At 46.0% G+C, this 5,798-nt stretch overlaps 1 pseudogene; it reads right to left on the bottom strand.

Moving 5' to 3' along the window:
* Positions 1-1,438: 1,438 nt before the first annotated feature.
* LOC102823806 lies at positions 1,439-3,570 on the bottom strand (annotated as a pseudogene).
* Positions 3,571-5,798: the final 2,228 nt, after the last annotated feature.

Genomic DNA, 5,798 nt, shown 5'->3' with positions numbered 1-5,798 from the left:
CTCCCTCTTTTTGTTACTAAACTTCTACCTTTACAGCTGTGACAGTCACAATTAGTCATGATAACCATTATTCACTACTTAATCATAAGAATCTCATCCCCATCTCTTTTCACCAGACCCATCAGGCCAAGATGAAAACTATTCAGTGGGGATTCTACCTTCCCCCACACACTCTGAAACTAAACTCCCTCTTGAAAAGTTGTAAGTCAGTCACTTCATGCCTTTATAGCCCCTCCCACCCCATTTTAGGTAGCCAATATTTAAGTTTCCCATCTTTTATCAACTTCTGTATACAGAGGGGATAAGATTGATACTTGATGTGAAGACTCCTCCCTCTCAGTTGGTATTTTGAGCTACTACAACTATAAGTATAGGTCAAGTTCATAAAATTGTAGCAATTTACACTTGTTTCTGTTATCAAAAATCATATTTTTATCTTCCTGTAGTCTAGTTCTGATTATCAAGCCATCAAATCTAGGTCAAATGAGTACTATCTACAAATCTGGGCGTTCTTGTACATGTCCCCTCACTTCATATTGACTGGATGCTTCTCTCAGCTCTAGCCCTCAGTGGTTATGTCCTTGTTCATGGGCTCAGGAGTCTCCAGGTCTCACCACACTTTGGACCAACCAGCCCTTCCGTTTCTCTCTCTCATCTCCAGGTCAATGGGAGTCTATGGACCGTGGTCAAACTTAGCCCATATCCTCATTGCTGCCTTTCCCCCTCTTCCACTCACCAGCAGACCAATGTGGTCACCAGCAATCTTACATGCCTGCTCATGTGTTCTCTTTGAGTTTCAGTCATTGGAGGGGCTTTGTCCTGAAGGGACTTGATTGCTTGCCTTGATGGCTCCCTAGCCAACAATGTGCTTATTCTTGTAGTAGCCATCTATCTAAATTTTTATGATATCCCTGAAGACAGAAAAAATTAGCCTATGTTATAGATAAGAACACAAATACACAGAGGGGTTAAATGATTTCCCAAACTCCCAAAGCTGGCTCAGGGGCCCCTCCACTGCACCATCTATCTCTCAAGTTCTTAGAAAACTCTTCAAAACATAACAAAGAGCCTTGTTCAGGTCCAGTAAAGTGAGGGAATGATGAAAGATAATTATGGTAAAGTTTTTCCAGGTGGGGACCATGGTCTTGAATACCATTGTTTTAAAATAAGAGTCCACAAGTTAAAAATCCCTCCACCAGAGGTTCACAATCATCAACCAAATACCCAGAGTCTTGGTGTATCTGGGATCTGGACCACTACAGAAGAGTCCAGAGAGATTCTCATAGGAAAGTTGTTTTGTTGTTGTTAAGTGCTGCTGCATCCGTTCTGACTCCTCATGATCCTATATAGAGTTTCCAAGTGACTCTATATAAATTTGAACCATTGACCTTGTGGTTAGCAGTCCAATGCTTATCCTACAGCATCACATTAGGACTCCTTATAGGTGACAGTGGTCCTAAATGAAGAGAAACAATGTATAGAGGTAAGAGGCACACTCCTGAGAAATGTGGTTCCATTCTGCCCTATAACCTTTACTGACTTCCTGAAGGTGAACTGAGAAGTAGAGTTCAGGTTCAAGGAATTCAGCCCACAAGACCAGAAATGGTGGTGGAGTTTCAAGGCTGACCCGTTCCCCACTCTGGTTGGACATCCTACATTCCTGAGAAAGGAGGAAAGTCTCATGGGGTTTTCCTGCCACTCTGGCAAACAGATCAGGCTGTTGGACACTTCCTTCTGTATCTGCCAGCCCCAGGCCTTAAAGAAAGGCATGGGGTTCTTCTGTACTTTTTCAGAGTTTCTTCACCAGCAGGTTCATCTTGCCAGTGTTATCTTGGGGCAGGTAAGTGAGGGTTTGGCAAAGGGCTCCTACTCAAAGGTGTCATGAAGCAGAAGGCATTTCTCTAGTGCCAAGTGAAAGGATCCCACCCAAAGGTATCCTGAAGCTGAAGGTATGTCTCTAGAGCCATCCATACACTCTAGCGGCACTGAGGGGCTCCCTTGGTACATATAACCTGATTCTCTTCTCCCATTCTGGAGGCTTCAGGGCTGGGTGGATCTGGCCCTAGGGACGGTCCCAGGACCGTCTCATATACACAGACTAACCACAGGCTGCAGGTGGCCTCCCACCAAGTGTGGCCAATGTGCAGGGAGAACTCCCACCAGGACTACCACTGGTTGTGGCCTAGCTTGTGGATGGCTCTCCACAGGCACCTGCACCTCATGTCTGCCTCGTTGGTGAGCTCCAGTACCAACTTCAGGTGGCACCTGCTGGGGTACCCAGAGTGCATGTAGTCCACTGGATCTGCATATAAAAGCTCCATGGTCAGGCAGAGCAGCACAGCCTCGGGGGGTGGGGGGTGGGGTCACTGGCCACAGGGTTGTTGGAGCTCATAACTGAGAAGCCAGCTTGATGCGGCATCTTCCTGAGCAGCCAGTACAGGGATGCCCCATGTGGGTGTCCAGCCTGGTCAGCCAGTCCTTCTCCATGCCCTTTAGAAGTGCTCTTCATCTTGGCAGGACTGGCCCCCAATCAGCCGCCTTTCCCACCCTCAGCCACACATTCCTGACGCTCCCAGGTCTCCTCACCACTGTAGGCAGGACAGCAGTAGACACTCAGTTCCCTGGATACATGGCGTTCAAGGTTGCAGGCCAGGCCTCCTGCCAACAGCAGGGGATGTCGGCTCTTTGGACTTGCATTCACCCTGATTTTTCTTGCCTGGTCTCTGGCCAGCCAGAGCACAGAACTGAACAGAAAGGGCCCCATCTTGGAAGCACACAACAAGCCCTCATGGGCAGTCAGCACCACATAGCCATGGCCGTAGCAGGCAGGGCCAGGAAGCAGCTGAGTTTGGCATCCAGCCTCATAGGGAAGATCAACCCTCCATGCACCAGCAGCTGCAAGGGGATTCCACCAGTCTGAATGACAAGTTCTGAGATCCCTTCCAGGAGCCACTGCTGATCCCAGCTGAGGTCCTCCCCACACCTGATTTGAAGTGGGATCATGGGCACTTTCTTCAAAACCTTGAATCAGTCTTTGTTCCCACAGGTGTCAGTGAAGCACACCCCAGCCACACTTGTTACCTTGTCATGGCCATGCTGGTTGATCCAACACTAGGTTTGGCCCCAATGAGAAAGTCCCCTCCATTCTTCACAGACTGATCAACTTCCCAGTTATGGTATCATTGTGGGCATTGATGTAATAAACTCCCAAAGGCTCTTCTGGTTCTGCCTCACCTGTGCCTTGAACCCAGATTTCTGAAGGATACATACTAGGAATTCCAGGGATGGCACACCAGTGGGAGCTCCAGGGCCATGGCATAGCCAGTGCACTGTGTTGGTAAAGAATGGGACCCACCCAGAGGCAAATGGGTAGCCCTCATAGGCCACTACTACCGGGTGGCCCTGGCTGTAGGAGGAAACAGCAATGATGACCTGGCTCTTGTCATTTACCATCACAGGGAAGGCGACCTCTCTAGTCAGAAGCTGTTCAGAGGGCACAGAAACTTTGGAGATATCCCAGCTTATCATCCCATTCATTAGGATATCAAAGGCAGTAGCGGGAGTTGCCATGGTTTCTGTTGGAACTGTGTTTCCAGCTAAGCTGAGAAGACCCCACCTCTGTTAAGATCACATCCTGAACTTTCTGGTATCTTAAAATCCAGTGTCTACACTGGGCTCAAGGAGCTCTGGTAGCGTAGTGGTTACAAATCGGGCTGCGAACCTTAAGGTCAGTGGTTCGAAACTACCAGTCGCTCCGCGGGAGAAAGATGAGGCTTTCTACTCCCGTAAGGATTTACACCCTCGGAAACCCTGTACAGGGTCGCTATGGGTCGGCTCCGACTCGAAGGCACTTAACAACAACAACAACAACACTGGGCTCTTTAAGGAGCTCTGGTAGCATAGTGGGTTACAAGTTGGTCTGCTAACTACAAGGTCTGCAGTTCAAAACTACTAGCTGCTCTATGGGAGAAAGATGAGGCTTTCTGCTTCTGTAAAGACTTACAGCCTCAGAAACTCTGTCCAGGGTTGCTATGAGTTGGAATCAACTTCACAGCACACAACTAGCACCATCACTGGGCTCTTTAATCCCTTAAGAGCACCTCTCTGAAAAATAATTGACCTCAATCTTTGCATCTGCTGCCTCAGTCTCCCCACTTCCTCCAGGCTCCAGGTTTAACAACTCTGCAGTGGAGATATAGGTATAGACTTCACTGGGTGAGGCCCAGGTCCCTACTCCAGGACCTTGCCACCAAGGTGAGATTCAGGAGAAGAAGTGGGGTTGATGGAGAGATGGAGCAGCAATCTGGTGCATTGTTGTTTTTGTTACAGTTAGGTGCTATCAAGTTTGTTCTGATTCATAGTGACCCTCTATAGGGTTTCTGATGAGCAACTGGTGGTTTTGAACAGTTGACCTTGTGGTTCACAGTCCGGTGCTGATCCTACAGCGCCACACCAGGAGTCCATAGACTCTTTATACCCGTGGTCCTATTTGTCAGGATCACCGTGATATCTAGTTTAAAGATTAAATGTGGATAGAATGAAACTTGATACAATTATATTCAGTTTCAATTGTAATGGTTAATGGATAAAAGCCAGCTTGTGTTGGTGGTGCAATGGTTAAGTTGCTTAACTGCTAACCAAAAGTTCAGTGGTTTGAACCCATGGGAAAAAAGACCTGGTGATCTGCTCCTATAAAGATGAATGCCTGGGAAACCCTAAAGGGCAGTTTTACTCTGTCATATGCAGTTACAAGGAGTCAGAATCAACTTGATGGTACATAACAGTGTTAGAGCAAGTAACAAACACACAACCACTAGTAATAGAGCTTATTAGACACAACTGGCCTACTAACTTGAGTGTCACATAATGAGTAACCATTTTAGGGAGGTCACTCCTTATGGGACACAGTCTGGAAGCTAGAGAACTGGGATTTAACAAGTCAATCATTAGTCTCTATATCTTGCTGCCCCTCAAGTTTCCATCCTTCCCTTTTACTAATTTCTTTAAACCTGACTTTTATTAAATGATCTTGTTTAAAAGTGAATTAACCAGGTTAGTGACTTGGCCTTTTTCACAGGTCCAAATATGAGGTACATAATCCTATCTTTCTCCTTATGTCTATAAATTTAACCTTATTATTATTTTTTTTAATACTCAGACTCAACCAAGACGAGTCAGGGTGGTAGTGATGATGATCGCCTTTGTGTAACATGTATTGTATCATTTCATTCTAAACTCAATCACATTCATTACCATTTTACAGATGAGACTATGAGAGGGCACACTGAATGATACTGATAGACAGGGACCAGATGAATGCAGACCTCATAGGTTCTGTAAATCTAGCTGCAATGGGAAACTATTGGAGTTATCAGCAGAGAACTAATGTGCTCTTTAGATTGTCTGGCTGCTGCTGCTACATGAACAGCAGATTCAGGGGCAAAGGTGGCAAATCAAGAAATCTTACTGGATATTTCTGGAGATACTAACTAAACATCATTTAAGGAAAATAAGATTAAACAAAAAAGAAACTACCATTCGTCTGTCAATTTGTCATAGCGTGGTGGCATACATGTTGCTGTGATGCCAGAAGCTATGCAACTAGTATTTATCATGACAGACAGATTTCAGAAAAATTTCCTGACTAAGACAAACTAGGAAGAAGGATCCGGTGATCGACTTCTTAAAAAATTGGTCAGTACAACCTTGTGAATACCAGTAGAACGTTGTGTGATTTAGTGTTAGAAGATGAGCCCCTCAGGTGAGTCTCATCTAGAGGAAGCATTCATTGCCTCCTC

Source organism: Chrysochloris asiatica, unplaced genomic scaffold (genome assembly GCF_000296735.1).
Source record: "Chrysochloris asiatica unplaced genomic scaffold, ChrAsi1.0 scaffold00302, whole genome shotgun sequence".
NCBI classification, from domain to species: domain Eukaryota; kingdom Metazoa; phylum Chordata; class Mammalia; order Afrosoricida; family Chrysochloridae; genus Chrysochloris; species Chrysochloris asiatica.
Note: the sequence above shows the minus strand (reverse complement) of the source record. Positions and strands in the feature narration are given on the sequence as shown.